Source organism: Callithrix jacchus, chromosome X (genome assembly GCF_049354715.1).
Source record: "Callithrix jacchus isolate 240 chromosome X, calJac240_pri, whole genome shotgun sequence".
Taxonomy (NCBI): Eukaryota; Metazoa; Chordata; class Mammalia; order Primates; family Cebidae; genus Callithrix; species Callithrix jacchus.
Genome location: NC_133524.1, coordinates 66,945,623 through 66,968,733, shown reverse-complemented (window position 1 = coordinate 66,968,733; position 23,111 = coordinate 66,945,623). Strand labels below are relative to the sequence as shown.

At 35.7% G+C, this 23,111-nt stretch overlaps 1 protein-coding gene and 1 pseudogene across 6 annotated transcripts in view; both read right to left on the bottom strand.

Moving 5' to 3' along the window:
• Positions 1-23,111, bottom strand: part of EDA (ectodysplasin A) — a 440,412-nt gene that overhangs the window by 355,714 nt on the left and 61,587 nt on the right. The window lies entirely within an intron of this gene.
• On the bottom strand, positions 10,669-10,862 carry LOC118150684 (small nucleolar RNA U3; annotated as a pseudogene).

Genomic DNA, 23,111 nt, shown 5'->3' with positions numbered 1-23,111 from the left:
GTATATGTCCTTTACAAGAAACTTATTTCAAACTCAACAACATAGAGTAAAATGACTGAAAAAATACATCATATAAACATTCAGAACTAAAAGTATACCATTCAATCCAGCAATACCACTACTGGCTATCTAGCCAAAGGAAAATAAGTTACTATATCAAAAATATGTTGCATGTTTATTGCAGTACAATTCACAATTACAAAGATATGGAATCAACCTAAGTTTTCCCAAGGAAATTACAGAAAAACACCTAGAATCTGTAAGTGAGTTTACCAAATGTATTAGTCCATTCTCACACTACTATAAAGAAGTACCTGAGATTGGGTAATTTATAAATAAAAGAGGTTTAGTTGGCTCACAGTTCCACAGGCTGTATAGGAAACATGACAGCTTCTGGAGAGGTGAATCATGACAGAAGGTGAAGGGGAAGCAAGCACATTTTCATGGTCAGAACACGAGGAAAAGAGAGAAGTGGGGTGCTACATACTTTTAAACAACCAGATCTCATAATAATTCACTATTACAAGAACAGCACCAAAAGGGAAATCTGCCCCCCAGGATCCAATCACTTCTTACCAGGGCCAACCTCCAATATTGGGGATTACAATTTGACATGAGATTTGGGTGGGGACACAGACCCAAACCATATCACCAAGTACATAGGATAAAAGATCAACACACAAATATTCAATTGCTTTTCTATATACTGACAATGAATATGCAGAAACTAAAATTAAAAACACAATACCAGTTACAATAGCACTGAAGAATATAGAGTACTTAGGTGGATACTTAACAAAATGTGTATAAGCTGTACACACTGAACATTATAAAATGCTGTTGAATCCCTTCATGTTAAAAACTCTCAACAACCTAGGTATTAAAGGAACATATCTCAAAACAATAAGAGTCATCTATGACAATCCCACAGCCAATATCATATTGAATGGGCAAAAGGTAGAAGCATTTCCCTTGAAAACCAGCACAAGACAAGGATGCCCTTTCTCACCACTTCTATTCAACATAGTATTGTAGGTCCTGGCCAGAGCAATCAGGCAGGAGACAGATATAGAGGGCGTGCAAATAGGAAGAGAGAAAGTCAAACTATCCCTGTTTGCTGATAATATGATTCTATATCCAGAAAATCCCATAGTCTTGGACCAAAAGCTCCTTCAGCTAATAAACAACTTCAGCAAAGTTTCAGGATACAAAATCAGTGTACAAAAATCACTAGGATTTCTATACACAAACAACAGCCAAGCAGACTGCCAAATCAGGAATGTAATCTCATTCACAACTGCCACAAAAAGAATAAAATACCTAGGAATACAGCTAACCAGGGAGGTGAAAGATCAATGAGAATTACAAAACACTGCTGAAAGAAATCAGGGGTGACAAAAACAAATGGAAAATAATTCCATGCTCGTGGATAAGAAGAATCAATATCATTAAAATGGCCATACTGCCCAAAGCAATTTAGAGATTCAATGCTATTCCCATCAAATTACCAATGACATTCATCACAGAGATAGAAAGAAATACTTTAAAATTTATATGGAACCAAAGACAATCCTAAGCAAAAAAAAAAAAAAAAAAAAAAAAAAGCTGGAGGCATCATATTACCTGACTTTAAACTATATTACAAAGTGACAGTAACCTGCAATGGTACAAAACAGATGCATAGATCAATGGAACAGCATAGAGAGCAGAGAAATAAAGCCACACACCTACAACTATCTAATATTTAATTAAGGCAACAAAAACAAGCAATGGGGAAAGGAGTCCCTATTCAATAAAGGTGCTGGGAAAACTGGTAGAAAATTGCCAGAAACTGCAGAAGACTAAAACTGGACCCCTTCCTTATAATATATATAAAAATTAAGTCAAGAATGAGTAAAACTGAAATGTAAAACCCAAAACTATAAAAGCCCTAGAAGAAAATCTAGGCAATACCACTCAGAACATAGGCACAGGCAAAGATTTCATGATGGAGATGCCAAAAGCAATTGCAACAAAAGCAAAAATTGACAAATGGGATATAATTAAACTAAAGAGCTTCAGTACAGCAAAAGAAACTATCAGCAGAGTAAACAAATAACCCATAGAATGGGGGAAAATGTGTGCAAACTATGCAACTGGCAAAGGTCTAATATCCAGCATCTATATGGAAAAGTCATAAGAAAACAAACAAATTCATTAAAAGTGGTAAAGGAGATGAAAAGACACTTTTCAAAAGAATACATACATGTGGCCAACAAGCGCATGAAAAATAAAAGCTCAATGTCACTAATTATTAGAGAAATCAAATCCACAATGAGATACCATCTCACATCTATCAAAATGACTACTATTAGAAAGTCAAAAATAACAGATGCTGGAGAGGTTGCAAAGAAAAGGGAATCCTTGGCCAGGTGCAGTGGCTCATGCCTGTAATCCTAGCACTTTGGTGACTGAGGTGGGTGGATCACAAGGTCAAGAGATGGAGACCATCCTGGCCAACAAAGTGAAACTCTGTCTCTACTAAAAATACAAACATTAGCTAGGTGTGGTGGCACACGCCTGCAATCCCAGCTACTTGGGAGGCTGAGGCAGGAGAATTGCTTTAACTCAGGAGGCGGAGGCTGCGGTGAACTGAGATTGCACCACTGCATTCAAGCCTGGGCAATAGAGTGAGACTCTGTCTCAAAAAAAATTGTTTAAGTTATCTGTAGATTCTGGAGAGTAGCCCTTTGTCAGATGGGTAGATTGCAAAAATTTTTTCCCATTCTGTTGGTTGCCGGTTCACTCTATTGATAGTTTATTTTGCTGTGCTGAAGCTCTTAAGTTTAATTAGATCCCATTTGTCTATTTTGGCTTTTGGTGTTTTAGTCATGAGGTCCTTGCCCATGCCTATGTCCTGAATGGTACTGCCTAGGTTTTCTTCTAGAGTTTTTATGGTGTTATGCCTCATGTTCAAATATTTAACACATCTAGAGTTAATTTTTATATAAGCTGTAAGGAAGAGATCCAGTTTCAGCTTTCTGCATATGGCTAGCCAGTTTTCCCAACACCGTTTATTAAATAGGAAATCCTTTCCCCATTGCTTGTTTTTCTCAGATTTGTCAAAGATCAGATGGTTGTAGTTGTGTGGTGTTCTTTCTGAGGCCTCTGTTCTGTTCCATTGGTCTATATCTCTATTTTGGTACCAGTACTATGCTGTTTTGATAACAGTAGCCTTGTAATATAGTTTGAAGTCATATTGCATGATGCCTCCAGCTTTTTTTTTTTTTTTTTTTTTTTTGCTTAGGATTGTCTTGGCTATGTGGGCTCTTTTTTGGTTCCACATGAAGTTTAAGGTTTTTTTTTTTCCAATTCTGTGAAGAAAGACATGGGTAGTTTGATGGGGATAGCACTGAATGTATAAATTACTTTGGGCAGTATGGCCATTTTCACAATATTGATTCTTCCTAACCATGAGCATGGAATGTTTCTCCATCTGTTTGTGTCCTCTCTTATTTCCTTGAGCAGTAGTTTCTAGTTCTCCTTGAAGAGGTCCTTCTTATCCCTTGCTAGTTGTATTCCTAAGTATTTTATTCTCTTTGTAGCAATTGTGAATGGGAGTTCATTCATGATTTGGCTCTCTGTTAGTCTATTATTGGGGTATAAGAAAGCTTGTGATTTTGCACATTGATTTGGTATCCTGAGACTTTGCTGAAGTTGCTTATCAGCTTAAGGAGATTCTGGTTGAGACAATGGGATTTTCTAAATATACAATCATGTCATCTGCAAACAGGAACAATTTGACATCCTCTCTTCCTATTCAAATACACTTTATTTCCTTCTCTTGCCTGATGGCCCTAGCCAGAACTTCCAATGTTATGTTGAATAGGAGTGGTGAGAGAGGGCATCCTTGTCTTGTGCCAGTTTTCAAAGGGAATGCAAGAAAAAAACAAACAACCCCATCAAAAATAGGAAAAGGGTATGAACAGACACTTTTCAAAAGAAGACATTTTTGCAGCCAACAAACATATGAAAAAAAGTTCATCATGGCTGGTCATTAGAGAAATGCAAATCAAAACCACCTTGAGATACCATCTCACACCAGTTAGAATGGTGATCATTAAAAAATCAGGAGACAACAAATGCTGGAGAGGATGTGGAGAAATAGGAATACTTATACACTGTTGGTGGGAGTGTAAATTAATTCAGCCATTGTGAAAGAAAGTGTGGCAATTTCTCAAGGATCTAGAAATACAAATACCATTTGATCCGGCAATCCCATTGCTGGGTATATAACCAAAGGTTTATAAATCACTCTATTATAAAGACACATGCACACATATGTTTACTGTAGCACTGTTCACAATAGCAAAGACTTGGAACCAACCCAAATGCCCATCAATGATTGACTGGATAAAGAAAATGTGGCACATATACACCATGGAATGTGTATATGCAGCCATAAAAAAGGATGAGTTCATGTCCTTTGCAGGGACATGGATGAAACTGGAAACCATCATTGTCAGCAAACTGACACAAGAACAGAAAACCAAACACCACATGTTCTCACTCATAAGTGGATGTTGAACAATGAGAACACACAGACACAGAGAGGGAAACATCACATACCAGGGCCTAGGGGATGGGGGACTAGGGGAGGAATGGCACAGGGCAGAGGGACTGGGAAGGGATAGCAGGATAAATACCTAATGTAGATGACAGGGTGATGGATGGCAGCAAGCCACTACCATGACACATACATACCTATATAACAAACCTGCATGATCTGCACATGTACTCCAGAACTTAAAGTATAATTAAAAAAATTAAAAATTGTTAAAAAACAAAAGAAAAAAGGGAATGCTTATACACTATTAGTGGGAGTATAAATCAGTTCAACCATTGTGGAGAACAGTATGGCAATTCCTCAAAGAACTACCATTTGACCCAGGAATCTCATTATTGGTCATATGGCCAAAGGAATATAAATCATTACACTATAAAGACACATGCATGTGTATGTTCACTGCAGCACTATTCAGAATAGCAAAGACATGGAATCAATGTAAATGTCCATCAATGGCAGACTGGATAAAAAAAATGCGGTACATATATATCATGGAATGCCATGCAACCATAACAAAAGAATGAAATCATGTCTTTTGCAGAAACATGGATTGAACTGGAGGCCATTATCCTTAGCAAACTAATACAGGAACAGAAAACCAAATACTGCATGTTTTCACTTATCAGTGGGAGCTAAATGATGAGAACACATGGACACAAAGAAGGGAACATTAGACACTGGGGCCTACTTGAAGATGGGGGGTGAGAAGAGGGAGAGAATCAGAAAAATTAACTCTTGGGTACTAGGCTTAGAACCTGGGTGACAAAATAATCTGTACCACAAATTCCTGTGACATGAGATTACCTATGTAACAAACCTACACATGTACTCCTGAACCTGAAAGTTAAAAAAAATTAAAAATTAAATAAAATGCTGTTGAAAGAAATTTTGAAAAGACCTAAAATTTGAAAAGATAGATATATTGTGTTCATTTGCTTGGAAGACAACATAGTAAAGATGTCAGTTTTCCCCATATTGATCCACAGATTTATTGTAATTCCTATAAAAATCCCAACAATGATTTCTGTAGACAAAGGCAAGCTTATTTTAAGTTGTGTGGAAAGGCACAGGTCCCAGAATAGGTAGAACAGCCCTGGAAAAGAAAAAGAAAGCAGAAGGAATCACTCTAGCACATATTGACATTTACTATATAGTTACTGAATCAAAACGGCATAGTATTAGTGGAGGGTAGATGTATAGCTCCATGTGACAAAATGGAGAACTGAAAAATACATTCACATAAATATGCATGACTAAAGGTTTAAATCCAATTCAATGGAGGAAGCATAGCCTTTTCAACAAATGATGCTGGAGCGATCGAATCTCCCTAGGCAAGAAAAGTAACCTCTACTTAATCGTCACACTTTATATAAAAGTTAACTCGAAATGTATCATAGACTTAAATATAAAAGTAAAATTATAAAACTTTTTTTAAAAATAGGAGAAAATCTTTGGGAACAAGGGTGAGGCAGAGTCCTCAGACTTGACACAAAAAGTATGATCCGTAAAAGAAAAAATTTGATAAATTGAACCTCACCAAAATTTAAAACTTTTGCTCTGTGAAAGCCTATGTGAACACTAGAAAAAGATAAGATTATAGACTGGGAGAAAATATTTCCAAACCACTATTTGAAAATGAACTTACATCTAGAACTTATGTAACAAGCCTGCATGTTGTGCTCATGTACCCCAGAACTTAAAGTATAATTAAAAAAAACTTTAACAGTAAATTAAAAATAAAACAAAAGACATGAAGAGATAACTTAACTAAAGAGGACCTAGAGATGGCAGATCAGTACATGAAAAGATGTTCAATATCATTAGCCATCAGGAAAATTAAAATTAAAATCACCTATCCAAAAGGCTAATATTAAAAATAGTGACAGTACCAAATGCTGACAAGAATGTGGAGAAATAGGACCATTCATGTGGGAATGTAAAATAGCACAGCCATTATGGTAAATAGTTTGGCAGTTTCCTTGGAAAAAAAACAAAAACAAAACAAACTAAACATGCGATATATTATCATGTGACCCAGCAACTGGATTCTTAGGCATTTATCCTAGAAAAATAAAAACTTACGTTCACACAAAAACCTGTACACAAACGTTCATGGCAGCTTTCTTTGTAATTTCCAAAAACTGGAATAAGCCTTAATGTCCTTCAACAGGTGACTGGTTAAACAAACTACGGTTTATCCACACAATGAAACCCTACTTGGCAATAAAAATGAACAAACTACTGACACACACAACAATTTGGATATATCCCAAGGGGACTACGCTGAGTGAAAAAAAAAAAAAATCCCAAAGTGTACATACCATATGATTCCATTTGTATGACATTTTAGAAAATAACATAATTGCAGAAACAGATTAGTGGTTTCCAGGGGTTACAGATGGCATAAAGGAAGGGTACACAAGGGGACAGTGGCTGTGTTTATAAAAAGACAAAACAAAGGACCCTTTTGATGTTGGAACTGTTCTGTATCTCAACTGTGGTAGTAGATACACAAGCCTACACAGATAAGATTATATAAAACTAAATATATATATATACAAGGGCAAGTAAATCTGGAGAAATATGAATAAGATAGGTAGATTGTATCAATGTCAATTTCTGGTCATATTATACTATAGCTTTGTAAACTGTTACCATTAGGGGAAACTAGATAAGTGTACAAAGGAGCTTTTTGTATTATTTCTTAAAATTGCATGTCAATCTACAATTTTCTCAATAACATCAGTTTAAAATATTGGGGACACAGAGAGGAGTGATGGCACACGCCTGTAGTCCCAGATACTCTGAAGGTTGAGGTGAGTAGATCTCGAGTCCAAATATTCAAGGCCAGCCTAAGCAACATAGTGAGACCCCTCTTTAAAAAGAAAAATAAATTGATTCTGAAGTCAGTTTAAAGAAAAGAGAAATCAGTGAACACTAGGAGCTAGTATGGGTTCATTAAGGAAAAAAAAAAAACTCATTCACCCTCCCTCCCTTTCTTCCTTTATTTTTGATATAAACGTTATCAGGTGAGTGTTATAACTGTTTTATATCCTGAGTCTAGGAAAATATTTGATGGTGTATCACAAAAACTTTATAGAGTCAAAATTGATGTGCCACATTAGAGTTGAGAGAACCTGTAAACATTTGAAAGACCATACTCAATACTGATTGAAAGATTAAATGTCAATCAATGGTCCCCAGCCAATTGCTAAAAGGCCACATCTCCTTCAAGATTTCCACTGACAGTTTGAAAAGCAACCAGAAAGCATATAGTTGATTGAATCTGCAGAGAGTCTGAAGCACACAAGGGTAGCTGATATTTGAATGGTCAGAATTAAAAATTAACAGACTATATTGGCTATTATATAACACAGTGAAATCTAACATAAACAAATAAAAGCCCTTCACAAATATCCAAACTTACAATTAAATGAACACAGGAGCATCTATGAAAGAGTTTTAAAATGATTGAAAGCCAAGTGAACCATCATGAGCTCAGACTTCATTTCTTACTGTTTCTGCTACATTGACAACTTTGCCATTCCTCAAACACACCAAGTACATTCTAGACTGGGGACCTTTGCACATGCTATTTTCTCTATCTGGTTGGTTCTTCTCCCAATTATCTGCATGATGTTCTCCTTCATTTCTTCCAGGTCTTGCTTTATCACAGAGGCCTTTCTTGACCACATAAGTGAGACAGCAATTCCCACCCCTCACTTTCTATACATTCCTTTCCTTACTCTAAGTTTCTTCTGCATTTGCTTCCACCTGATATATTATAAATCTATTTTTTATACTTTTTTGTCTGTCCCAACCCCAGCTTCCATCAAAATGAGAGTAGGTAACAGGAATTTCATTTTTTTCCTAGCCAGAGGCAGATACAGGTTTTGTTGGACTTAAAATAAATACAAGTTGCAGAATTTTCTTCAAGAAAAATAATACAAAATTACAAATATGAAATTGGTTATAGGGCCTTAGAAGATGTCCCCGCAAGCAAGGGGCTGGAACTACAGCACACCCAACACTAGGCTAATATTTTGAAAAAAATTTTTGTTTTGGAGACAGAGTTTCATTCACTCTTGTCGCCCAGGCTGGAGTGCAAGGCTGTGATCTCGGCTAACTGCCACCTCTGCCTCCCAGGTTCAAGCCATTCTCCTGCCTCAGCCTCCTGAGTAGCTGGGATTACAGGCAAGGGCCACTATGCCTGGCTAATTTAGTATTTTTAGTAGATACGGGGTTTCTCCGTGTTGGTCAGGCTGGTCTTGAATTCCCGAACTCAGGTAATCCACCCACCTCAGCCTCCCAAAGTGCTGGGATTACAGGTGTGAGCCACCATGCCTGGTCTTTGATCTGCTCTTAACAGGAAATTTTGAGAGTTTTTTCTTTACCTTTTTGGTAGGTAACTGACCTAGGAAACAAGGATTCTGTGCTTTATCAAGATGATTCCTTGTGCTTCATGTTCTATATTAGGTTTTTGATTATTTAAGAAAACTGAGTCCTCTAAAAGAGCTACGGATTTTTCTACAACTACATTTTTACATTTGCCTTTTAAAGTATTTTAACTGTTACTCTATTTAAATTAATTACTGTTATTTCACAGTCACTTATCATATTTTGACCAAGTGTTTTGAACCACACACACACACACACACACACACACACACACACACACACATAGTTTTCTTTCTTTTTCTATTCTTTTTTTTTTTTTAAACAAAGTCTGGTTCTATAATCCAGGCTGGAGTTCAGTGGTGCAATCTTGACTCACTGCAACCTCTGCCTCCCAAGCTCAAGTGATTCTCCTGCCTCAGCCTGCCAAGTAGCTGGGACTACAGGTGTACACCACCATACTTGGCTAATTTTTGTATTTTTTGTAGAGATAGGGTTTTGCCACGTTGCCCAGGCTGGTCTCAAACTCATGAGTTAAAGCAATCCACCTGCCTTGGCTTCCTAAAATGCTGGGATTATAGGCATGAGCATCCGTGCCAGGTCAATTACCTTTAATATTTTTTACAAACTTCACAAAATCAAATTCTAAATTAAGTCTCTTTCTTCACCTTGAATTAACTTTGGGATTTTCCAGATAGGCCCTCGAAACATCTCAAAAGGATCCCTCTTTTAATGAAAAGAGAAATATAAACTAACTGGGCTTATTTGATATATTAAATTATATGGAAAGTGTCAAATACTATATAAAGCTAATCCTTTGAATTATGTTTGTATGGATGTGTTATTAATACGTGTTTCAGAAATTGGATAAAATTCATAGAAAACTAGTAGTCCTGGTATAATGGTAAGTCATAATTCTTAAAACATTATCTTAAAATGTTGTATGCAGCAGAAATAACTGAACTTCCTTGTCAATTCCATCAACATTGTAGTAAATTCTCAACAGGCCTTTAACCATGGCAATTTTAAGCCTTATTTTTCACAGATGGTTGTTTACTTTGGTACTTTCCTGAGCAACTATAAGCCTAAAGTGTTTTATCTTCAAGAAGATTCATGGAAAGGACTCTGACAAGTACAGATTTTTGATAAGTTTAATATCATACCATTAGACTGGGTGAGGATTTCCAGATCTCTAATGAAGAAATTAGTTTATAAAACTGCTAACTCAAATGCAGAACAAGAATTAATTAAATACCAAGGAAATGCTTTGGCAGTTTTCCATACTGAGTCAGTCAGTACTGAAATTGTTAAGATATGCAATTTACAGAGAATGAAGTTTTACTGGGAGGAATTAGGTGGAAATACTATTATTAATAATGACAGTATATATATTGCACTTAATTTGTAAAGTATTTTCCAGTATAGTATGTCATTAGGTGCACACTTCACTTAATTCACCTAAACCATTCTCTGAAGATCAGACTGATTTTGGCTTGTGTGAGAAAGAGCTGTCATACTCAGGATGGTTAAATAGAAAGCAGAGTAGAGACTGCCAACCCTGTCCTCTTCTCCTCCTCTCCCCTCCCTTTGTTCTGGTTTTGAGGGTTGCTCAATTCACGAATAGTTATATGCCCAATTAGACTCTGGTAAATTTAATATTTTTCCCCACCCAGACTCTGTCCTCTCCCCCTTACTCTCTCCGAAAAAAAGAACAATCATTAGTGGCAAATGGCAATTGAAGTAAAGCAATACCAAGAGGCAGCTTTACAGTCAGGAGATAACATGGTTTTTAGTACTCTATACGTTCAAAGAAACTTCTCCAGTAATAAACTATAGAAATGATCCCTGAAATTATGGTCTTTAACTTTAATTTGTCTAAAGTTTTTAACAGTTAGTAGGTGCTTGACAAATATTTATTGAATGAAGAAATAAACAATAATGTAGTAGCATTAAAAAGGCAAATATTACCTAAACCTGCAATAATATATACATCCAGATACACCCAGATGAAAACTGGGATCATCAGGGCTGGTCAGACCACACCTAAAATATTTTCCCCATTTTAACAAGAAAATAGGGGGGGCGGAAAGCCTTCTTTGATCCCAAAAGCCTTGGTTGGAAACCATGTACTACGTCTTTCCTTTAGTGCAGCCTATCACCTTGTTTCGCACTGCCCATTTCCTTAACTGCATCTCACACATTTTAAGTTTCACAAAGTCAGAAACTATATCTTTCTCTTTCACTATTGTATTCCTAAATACTGGCAGAGTGTCTGACACACAGAAAGGCATTTGGTAAATACAGTTTAATGAAGGATAAATCAGAGAACATCCAAACAAGAGTAGCCTAGATAAAACAGAGATTTAATGCCATGTTTTTCTCACTCAAAGGCATTATACGCCAGACACATTCAAAGATAGGATGTAGTTCGTGCCCTCAAGGAGCTCACAATTCAGAGGATGTGTAAAAATATAGCTACAAAACTATGACTACAATATACAGTGTGGAAAGTGCAACAAAGTAACAAAGGAACAGTTGAAAGCATGTTTAATCTGGAGTTGGGAGGTTGGAGACTAGTCAGGGAGATGTGGTGATCTTTCTCTCATCTGAATAACTATGATATGGCAGAGTTTGTGATTGCAGTATTAAATAAAGAAGACTTTTGTTACAAGTAGATTAGCATACAAATGACATTAGCTATCTCCCACGAGGACAAGTTCTCCATTGCTGACACATTTCAAGACTAGGATGGTGATGACTTGATGGAGATATTGCAGAAGTGATTGACAAATAATATGAGATCTTGGGCTGGATGACTTCTATTTCCATTCTAACCCAGAGATTATCTGACACTTTGAGTCTCTGCTTTAGAGAGTGAGAGAGGGTAGAAAATCAATATTTTCAAATAAAAATCTTATGCTAATTGTATCTGTTTAGCTTTACCTTAAGAATCAATACTTAATAGAAATTATGCCTCTCCATGCAGTACATACTGGACTTTAATCTTATACCCAAATTCCTTGCTTTGTGATAGACTGAAATATTGCTTTCTGCCACAACATACACAAGATGAAGTGAACTGATTCTTTGAAGTCACATCTGCATCACAGTACAGCTAATGACAAACGTCCCAATTTTTCTGAATGTGACTAAGAAGAGGTTCCCCCGTTCTCCAATGAAATCAACCATATTTGAAGGCAGGACTTCTGTTCTCAGATGTCTTCAGAAACATAGACTTTCCCCTCTCCCTTGTTCCCACCCTGATAATGGAACAGTGAACCTGAGGCTGATTTATTACTTAAGAACCAGTTATTGTTTTCCCAAGCTGATTTAACAGATTTGTTCCACCTGCCCAATTATATTTCCAATTACTTTCTTGTGGTTTCACTGAAGTTTTTAATCCAAGGAACTATGAAGGTTAAAAAAAGATGAAAACTCAGCTAACCTCTGACCTCAAAGAGATTACAATCTAGTAGGGAACAAAAAATACATACACAAGTAACCACAATTTACACAAATCAGTACATGAGGTCCTAAGAGTACTTTAAAGCACTGGAAGAATTAAGTAGAGAGACAAAAGATTTACCTTATGGGGTAACTGGGAAGTTAGGGAGCAGTCTATGTACTCTTATTGTCCTCATTTTACAAATAAGGAAATTGAGATACAGAAAATGCAGTCTAGGGAGCTGAGGTCTTCCAGAGGCAAAAAAAAAAAGTAAATATTTGCAAATAACAGCCCTATATACTGATTCTATATATAGTCTATATATAGAATTCTCTATATGGGCTATATACAGAATAGATATATATATATATAATAGATTATTATATATAGATTATATATAGAATTCTATATATAGGCTATACTATATACTAAAAACTGAATCTCTCTTTTGCAATTTCTTTTACCTTTAACAAAGTCATTCAGGTCAGTCATAGATCGGCTGCTCTGACTTCTGCAGCATTTCCCCATAATGCCCTCTCTCCTCTACCCAGAGGGCAGAGAAACAAAGCAGCACTGAGGAAGCAACACACTTTCTGTTTCCAGGTTAGGTGATTTTCATTTAACTCGGGAGTATCATTAGTTTTGCTTGGGAAAAAAAGCCTTTCAGCACCTAAGCTTCAGATAAAGATTAGCTTCACAATTCCATTTGAAGTCAATGGTCTATAAGCTAGTCTACCTAAATAAAATTTGAACAACAAATATGGGAAAGGTTGGTGCTTTTAAGTTAACCAATCAAATCTGGGTACACAGGTATAAGAATAAATTGTCTAATATATAATTACAAATGCTGTTTCATTTTTCCAGTAAATCAGTCTCTAAGCAAATAGATTACTAATGAGACCAGCATGTAAATACTCAGAGCTGAAGAAAACAATTCTTGAATCAGTGTTCAGAACATATAATTTCAAATATGTCTCTTATCTGAAAAATGGTTCCTTTGATCTAGTCACAGATCATAAAATAGCCACTGAAAAGAAAATTCTACAGTAATCTTAGTCTACACTGATAAAAGTCTAATAACTGAATCAGAGGACGGCTAGGCTGGACAAATAATCTCTAAAATATTGGGTGCAGTTCTGTGTGGTACATTATAAAGGAAATAAACAACTGAGAATAGGATCCAAGGAACGTTTCCAGAAAGATGAAAAGCCTGAAAATCATTCATACAACAAAAAATGAAAAAAACTGGGACACAGAGGTAAAAGTAAGAGGAACCATAAAAGCTAACTTAAATGGGCCGGGAGCGGTGGCTCAAGCCTGTAATCCCAGCACTTTGGGAGGCCGAGGCGGGTGGATCACGAGGTCAAGAGATCGAGACCATCCTGGTCAACATGGTGAAACCCCGTCTCTACTAAAAATACAAAAAATTAGCTGGGCACGGTGGTGCGTGCCTGTAATCCCAGCTACTCGGGAGGCTGAGGCAGGAGAATTGCCTGAACCCAGGAGGCGGAGATTGCGGTGAGCCGAGATTGTGCCATTGCACTCCAGCCTGGGTAACAAGAGTGAAACTCCATCTCAAAAAAAAAAAAAAAAAGGAGCTAACTTAAATGGTTGTATTAGTCTGTTCTCGCACTGCTATAAAGAATACTTGAGACTGAGTTATTTATAAAGAAAAGAGGTTTAATTGGCTCATGGTTCTACAGGCTGTACAGGAAGGATGGGTGGAGAGGCCTCGGGAAACTTTCAATCATGGTGAAGGCAAGGGGGAACAGACACATCTTACATGGCCGGAACAGGAGGAAGAGAGAGAAGGACAGGGGTGCTACACATCTTTAAACAAGCACATCTCCTGACAACTCACTCACTCTCTTGAGAAAAGCAAGGAAAAATCTGCCTCCATAATCCAATCACCTGCTACCAGGTCTCTCCTCCAACACTGGGGATTAAAATTCGACATGATTTGGGCAGGAACACAAATCCAAACCATATCGGTAATAAGAGCACTGATCTGAAGAATACAGAACAAAAATTTCAGATATAGTAAAAGAAAGCTTTAATAGACTGGTTACAACACGCAAGTGGGTCTATAAGAGAGAAATTATATTTAAAAAACTTTAAGAAAATTCCTCACAATAAACTGGGCACTGTGTTAAGTACTTTACATGAATTATCTTATTAAAATTTCTCAACATTCCTGTTATCACCACCCACATTTTACAGACATGGAAATTGAAGCTTGGAGATGTTTAATAATTCCCTTAAGATCACATTACTAATGACATGAATTAGCTCGCTAATGCAGGTTTCTTGAGAATGAATTTTTCTTGTTCACTCATGGGTTTTCACTATCTATATTCCACAGCAAAACATGTCTTCTGGTTGGAGTTGGAGGCCTGTTGAGATGAAAGTTACCCCTGAGAATTCTACTGACATCCCTGGGAGATGCTTTCTTACCATCAGTGTTAGAATCATGATGTTTTGTGATCTACTTGTGGCTGGGCTACAGAAGTTCTATCATAACCTAATCATAACCCTGTTTGGCAATTCAATTATTCCTGCTGTACAGGTAATCCATAGGATGAAACCAGTAAATAGGGTTCATGAAGATACATGTTACAACAGCTGATCAGGCACCTATAAAGCGAGGTGCCATAACATCTTCCTCATTTCAGAGAAACGGAAAAGATCTAGGCCAAATATGGAGTTCATACACGAGACAGTAGCATTCAATTCCTATTTCCACAGAGGCGTCACTTTTTATTGACTCAAAGTCTAGAAGAAATGTTCTTATTTCCCCAAGTTACTGGCAAGCAATAAAGGTGCACAACTATGGAGGAAGTTAGGACAAAAGATACTTAGGAAAGAAAGAATATAAATCCTACTAATAGGATGTAGAAACTTTTAATAAAATATAAAAATTGATTCAAGTTACCTTTCTTTACCTGAATAAATTATATACCAAAATTTGAAAAAAGTTTTGATAACCTTTTAGAGTTTCTGGTTCATAATTTATAACACTTCCAAACTATCATAAAGTTCATTAAAAGGTCTAAAGTTCATTAAATTGTCTAAAAAATGTTAAAGTTATCTGAGAGATGGTGCTCTACTTTAAGAAGAAAGAAATTCTCTCTATGGATATTTAATAGGAAATAAAATTACTACTTAGATGAGAAAAAGATAAAAATAATACAGAGTATGATAATTTATTATATACAATGTCAGTTGTGCTTTTACATTCATCTATGATTAATATTAAACCACTCTTTCACCTGTTTATATTCTGCAATTGGTTATATGCTTAAATTTTACTGAAAATAAATATCATCCTGATTATATGGTAGAATAAAAAGCACAAAAATATTTTTTCAGAATTTAAAACAGAATTCATTTTTAATGTTTAATTTATTAAATAAAAGCTGACAACTGAAAAATAATGCAGTAAAACAAGGGTCAACACAATAATATGACATAAAAAGGTATGAACATTTACTGAAAGGTGGAGCATTTGTCATAAATAGAGATTTTTACATGTTATTTCATCTAATTCTAAAGACAAATCTATGAGGCAAGCCAAATCACCCCCATTTTATAGATCAGGCAATTGAGGTTCCAGGAGGTTAAGAAACATGTGACCAAGAACACACTGTCAGTGAGGCCATTATATAGGGGTTACTTAGCTGCCTTCAAATGATTAATATGCTACTTCCCTTTTCAAAAGGCTTTTTTTTTTCTGTGAAAATATCCACAAAATTGACAAACCTTTAGTTAGACTGATGAAGCAAAAAACAGACTCAAATTACTAAAATGCAGAATGAAAGAGAGAACATTACTATCAACCACACACATACATAAAGGATTACAAGGGAATATGATGAACAACTGTATGTATACAAATTATATAACTTAGATGAAATGGAAAAGTACCTAGAAAAACAAAAACTATCAACACTTATTCAGGAAGAAATAGAAAATATGTATAGACCTAAAACAAGTGATTGAATTCATAATCAAAAGACTACTCACAAAGAAAACCTAGGTTTAGATGGCTTCCCTGATGAATTTGAGTAAACATTTAAAGAACAATTAATAGGCATCCTTCTCAAACTCTTCCAAGAAATATAAGAGGAGGGTATACTTCCCAATTCATTCTATGAGATAAGTATTAACTTGTTACCCAAACCAGAAAAAGATATAAGAAAACTAAAGACCAATATCTCTTATGAAAATCTTCAACAAAATACTAGCAAACTGAATCCAGCAATATATAAAAGGATTGTATAACACAAGCAAATGAAATTTATCCTATGCAAGGTTGGTTTAATATCAGAAAATCAATTAATATATCATATGAATGGAATAAAGGGGGAAAAAGTCATGAATATCTCAATAGATATGGAAAAATTGTTGAAAAAATTCAATACCCTCTCTCATGACAAAAATACTCAACAAATTATGAATAGAAGAAAACTTCCTCAACCAGATCAAAGGGTACCTAGAAAAGAGCCAGAGCTGGCATTATGTTAAGTGATAAAAGACTGTATATTTTTCCCCTAACAGGACAAGGATGTCTGCTCTTACCACTTCTATTCAACACATTGTTACTAGAGGTTACAGTTATGAAATTAGGCAATAAAAAGAAATGAAAACCATCCAGAAAATGATCTCTATTTGCAGATAACATAATATTATATAGAGCACAGTCTAAGGAATCCACACACACAGAAAGACCCTACTAAAGCTAATAAACAAGTTCAAGTTTGCAGTACATAAGGTCAATATTAAAAATTAGCTCTAATTCTATTTTTGCAATGAACTATTAAAAAATGAAATTTAAGAAACAATCCTATTTGCAATAGCATCAAAATAAAATAAAACATTAGAATAAATATGATAAAAGATGTGTAAAACTTATACTGAAAACTACAAAATATTACTGAAAGAGGATCTAAGCAAATGAAAAGACATCCCATGTTCATAGACTGGAGGACTTAATATTGTTAAGATGGCAATACTCCCTAAATTGATCTACAAATTAAATACAACCTTATCAAAATCTCAGCCAGAATCTTTGTAGAAATTGACAGGCTGAGTGGCTAGGCACCATGGCTCACATGTGTAATCCCAGCACTTTGGGAGGCCAAGTCAGGTGGATCACAAGGTCAGGAGTTCAAGACCAGCCTGGCCAACATGGTGAAACCTTGTCTCTACTAAAAAATACAAAAAATTAGCCGACAGTTGTGGCATGCGCCTGTAATCCCAGCTACTTGGGAGGCTGAGGTCAGAGAATCATTTGAACCTGGGAGGTGGAGTTTGCAGTGAGCTGAGATTGCACCATTGCACTGCAGCCTGGGTGACAGATCAAGATTCCATCTAAAAAAACAAAAAAGAAATTGACAGGCTGATTAAAATTCATATGGAAATTCAGGAGCACAGAATAGCTAAAACCAATCTTGATAAAGAACAAAGTTATAGGACTCACACTTCCTGATTGCAAAACTTACAACAAAGCTACAAAGTAATCAAGACCGTGTAGTACTGCTGGCATAAGAACAAACATATAGATTAATGGAGTAGAACTGAAAGTCTAGAAATAAATGCTTACATTTACAATCAACTGATTTTTGACAAGAGTGCCAAGAAAATTCAATAGTGGGAAAACAGTCTTCAACAAATGGTGCTGGGGCAACTGGATATCCACATGTAAAAGAATGAAGTTGGATCCACTCCTCATACCACATATAAAAATTAAATAAAACATGGATCATACAAGATCTTCCTTTGCTTAAAGGCCTGCTTTGCTGTTAGAATAAAATACAAACTTTTGGGCATGCTATTTATCTCTCCATAATTTAGACTCTGCCACTTCTGCAGTTTTATCTCTGTCACCACCTCACTGTCCTCCACTTCAATCCCTCCTCCTGGACCCTACACTCTAAGCAACTCTGACTAACATATGTTTCTTTCAGCCAGGTGCAGTAGCTAAAGCCTGTAATCCCAGCACTTCAGGAGGCTGAGGTGGACAGATCACTTGAGGCCAGGAGTTTGAGACCAGCCTAGCCAACATAGTGAAAACCTATCTCTACTAAAAATACAAAAATTAGCCGGGCATGGTGGTACATGCCTGTAATTTCAGCTACTTGAGAAGCTGAGGCACAAGAATTGCTTGAGCCTGGGAGGCGGGTTGCAGTGAGTCGAGAACATGCCATTGCACTCCAGCCTGGGCAACCAAGGGAAACTCTATCTTAAAAAATAAATAAATAAAAAGTCCCAGGCTTTGCTTATGTATCTCCCTGTGTGTGGAATAGTATTTCCTATAGTAACTGATAAATACACCTCTATAATTGCAAGGCAGTCCAAATATCACCTCTTCTATGAAAGTTTTCACTGACATAGAGACATATCCACATATTAATTGTCTTTTCTTTACCCCATAGTATCCCAACACAGTTCCTCTATTGAGTCTTAACACTGTGCCACTGTGAGGTGTATGTTATCTTGTTCCTTGCTTCAGGACTCGGAGGCACTGAGTCTTGGCCAAATCCTTAAAGGATTTGGACAAATTGCCTTTGTCCAAAAAGACCCTCTTTTCCCCAGGGTAGTGCAAATCCCTTGATTAGTTGGTGAAGAGGGTAGGGTACAAAGGCCTCCTTGCTTCAACGTGAGACTATTCTCATTTTGCCAGCCCAGTCCCAGAGCTCCTGTGAAGACTTTGTACTAATAGCTCAACTCCTTCTGGTGCTCTTTCCTTCACTTCACAAGGGTTGATCAGAGTACATTCCCCCCACAAACTGCTTACATTCTAAACTACAACTTAGAGTGTATTTCTCAGGGACCCTAAGACACTGTTTTACACTTACGTTTTTATAGTTCATCTTCAGATATTGACTGCATCAATGCATTTCTCAGTGCAGGTTGTCAATACAGGCTTGCCAAAATCAAAAAATAAAATAAAAAATGGATCACAGACCCAAATGTAAAAGCGAAAACTACAAAACTCTTAGAAGAAAACATTGATATAAATCTTTATGACCTTGGGTTAAGTAATAATTTCTTCAAAATGATACCTAAAGGAGAAGCCACAAAAGGAAAAATAGAAATTTTTGGACATTAAACTTTACAGCATAAAAGTTTAGGAATAAACTTAACAAAACATGGGTAGAACATATACTGAAAATTACAAAACATTGTTGAAAGAAAGTAAAGAAGATCTAAGTAAATGAGAAGACATCCCATGTTCATAGACTGGAGGGCTTAATACTGTTAAGATGGCAATACTCCCTTTCTTTCACTTTCTTCACACAAGTTAAATGAAGAAACAACTCATAGAATGAAAGGCAATATTTGCAAGTTAACTACCTTATAAGGGACTCATATCCAAAATATATAAAGAACTCTTACAACCAAAAAAAAAAAAAAACTACTCAATTGAAAAATGGGCAAAGTATCTGAATATAAATTTCTCCAAAGGAGATATATAAGTTACCAATGAGCACATGAAAAAATTATTAGTCTTTAGGAGAATACAAATCAAAACCACAATTGAAATATCACTTCAAATTATTATATCCTAGGAAGGATATAATAAAAAATAGACAAGTGTTGGTAAGAATGAAGAGTAATTAGAACTCTCATATATTGCTTGTGAAAATGTAATATGTACAGCCTCTTTGGAAAACAGTCTGCAAGTTCCTCAAAAAGTTCAACAGAGTTACCATATGACCCAACAATCCCACTTGTAGGCATATACTCAAGAGAACTGAAAAAAATGTTTACACAAAAGCATGCACACAAATATTGAGAACGGCATTATTTATAACAGGCAAAAGTGGAAACAACCTAATGTCCATCCACTGATGAATGGATAAACGAAATATAACCATATAATAGAATATCATTCAAGCATAAAAAGACTGAAATATTGATTCATGCTACCATATGAATGAACCTTGAAAATATTATTCTAAGTGAAAAGGCCAAACATAGAAGATTATATATTATATGATTCAATTTAAACGAAATGTCCACAGTGGTCAAATATATAGTGACAGAAAGTAGACAAATGATTCCAAGAAGATGGAAGAGGGGAGGGCTTGGGAAAAATGGGGAGTGACTACTTATAGGTGCAGGGTTTCCTTTTGTGTCTCTAAAATTGATTATGATAATAGCTGCACAACTCTGTTAATGTATTAAAACACCAATGAATTAGGCACTTTAGATGGGTAAAGTATACAGTACGTTGATTATATGATAATAAATCTGTTATTCAAAAAATAGTGATGAAAAAACTGTTGGCGCCTTTCATGGATTAAGGCGGGGACACCAAACTATACTAGTGGCCATTGTATTCTTTACCATTATGCATTTTCAGAGAAAGAAATGCCATTTCAGGCTGGGCACGGTGGCTAACGCCTGTAATCCCAGCACTTTGGGAGGCTGATGTAGGTAGATCACCTGAGGTCAGGAGTTCGAGACCAGCCTGGCCAACATGGTGAAACCCCGTCTTTATTAAAAATACAATAATTAGCCAAGTGCGGTAGTGGGCACCTGTAATCCCAGATACTCGGGAGGCTGAAGCAGGACAGTTGCTTGAACCTGGAAGGCAGATGTTGGAGTGAGCCAAGATCATGTCACTGCACTCCAGCCTAGGCAACAAGAGGAAGACTCTGTCAAAAAAGAAAAAGAAAAGAAAAAAGAAAGAAAGAGAGAGAGAGAAAGGAAGGAAGGAAGGAAAAAGTGAAGAAAAAGAAAAGAAGGACCATATGCATTTCACATTTCACTTAAGAATGTTCTTGATGAAGCAGTAGAAATTATTGTTTATTAAAATGGTGTTTATGTTAACATGCATTGGGTCTTTTATTTTTAGATCAATTAATAAATTCTAAAAAGTTTTTTACAGAGATTATAAGGAAATTGCAATGCTGTATAACATATTACATTTATATAACATACCACATCATTCTGAACTGGTTATAATTTGGCTATATAGTTTTTAGAGGTTAACAACTCTTAATCTGCATTTGCAACAATTAAAAACCCTTTTCTGCCTTTATCAAGAGGGTAAAATGGACACAAAAGTATTTGGATGTGGGGGACTAAAAACCTATTTATTTTATTCTTTAAAAGAAAGAAAAATTCTTCCTAAAATATTTTGCTTAGAGTATTAAATTTTAAAATCTATTTCACTATAATGTGTATTGTACAATATGTTACATGATGATCTAAGATGCTGGTTCTAAATGTCATAGTTCATTCAAGCTTTGGAATTATCCTTCCAAATTATCTGGTTTCTAAACCTATTCATTCAAATATTTATTGTACTAGTTTCTATATCATAAAGGCTCAGATATTATCAGCTAAAAAAATAAAATACAACATCTGGATAAATGTTTCCATGAAATCATTTGCTGTAATCTCACTGCAACACAAAAGATATTTACTAACTGGCTCCAAGGGAGAACAAAAAATTAGCTGAATAATTTATTTCAAATATGAGAGCTGTTCCGTATTGCAGTACTTTTAAAATTAAATTTAAGTTTTCTCCATTATTCAGAAACACTTCAGTTATAAATGGTTCCATTTCAGGAGATTTTCTTGGCTCTCAATCTCTCCCTGGGTAGTCACTGAAAGACTTTTAGGAAGATGAAAGTTTTCAGAATAAAGTTAAACAAGTAATGAATACTGCCAGACTATTAGTCACTTCTATGTTCTGGCACCCATATATAAATGAAATAAAACAAAACAAAGACATTAAAATAGAAAAACTTCAAAACTAAAGTCTTCCCATCTTCACTCCCAAAGCTAAAAAGCTCCAACTTCTTATACCGTCTCATTCAATCTAAGATTCTCTCAGCATTCTGGTGAGCAGAGATATACAGCTATACGGCATCTAATAAAATTCCAGGCCACAGTCACTGAATAAATGAGCAAAGCTAAACAAATGACATTCCTTATCAAATAAACACTAACATGATTGAGCATACAGCATTTCAATCAGTCAACATCTGTTCTATAATCATATTTCCTATTTTATAAATGTAGTGTGAATGAACAATTCATTTTTATAGATTTACTGCCTCATGTTGCCTTACCATTCCATTTCAATTCTAGTTAGAGGGGCTTGAACAGAAAGGTATACATTGAATGAAGGAAAACCTTGATTGTAACTCAGGAATGAGTCAGTCAAGTTATCCAGCTAGTTCAGGGTTTATTACTTTATAAACAAAACCATTTTAAATTTAATCTTTTAGATGGATATCTAAACACCCAATACTCATTGCTTATCTTCACAAGTAGAATATGGTAGATGATCACAATTTAATTGTTTTTTGATGAATTTGGGTCATTATTATGAACATCAATTACTGAGCTACGTTATAACACGTTGATGCTCTCAAGACTTATTTAAGCCATATAGGGCAATTAGTCCCACAATGCTATGAGTTCTTGGCCTGTTTTTTGTTTTTTCTGTCTCCTTCCTTAGAGTCAGCTGTCTTTCCCTCCTACTATTCGATGAGCCTTGTAAACATTTCTAAATGGTCCCTCCACAGCTGTTGACTAGGAAATCTGATAATCATGATTTAAGCATAATGATGAGTAACTAAATTATAAGTATTTCAGAAGCTTACCCTATATAACATGCATGAGCTTAAGTGCATGGATCTTGTG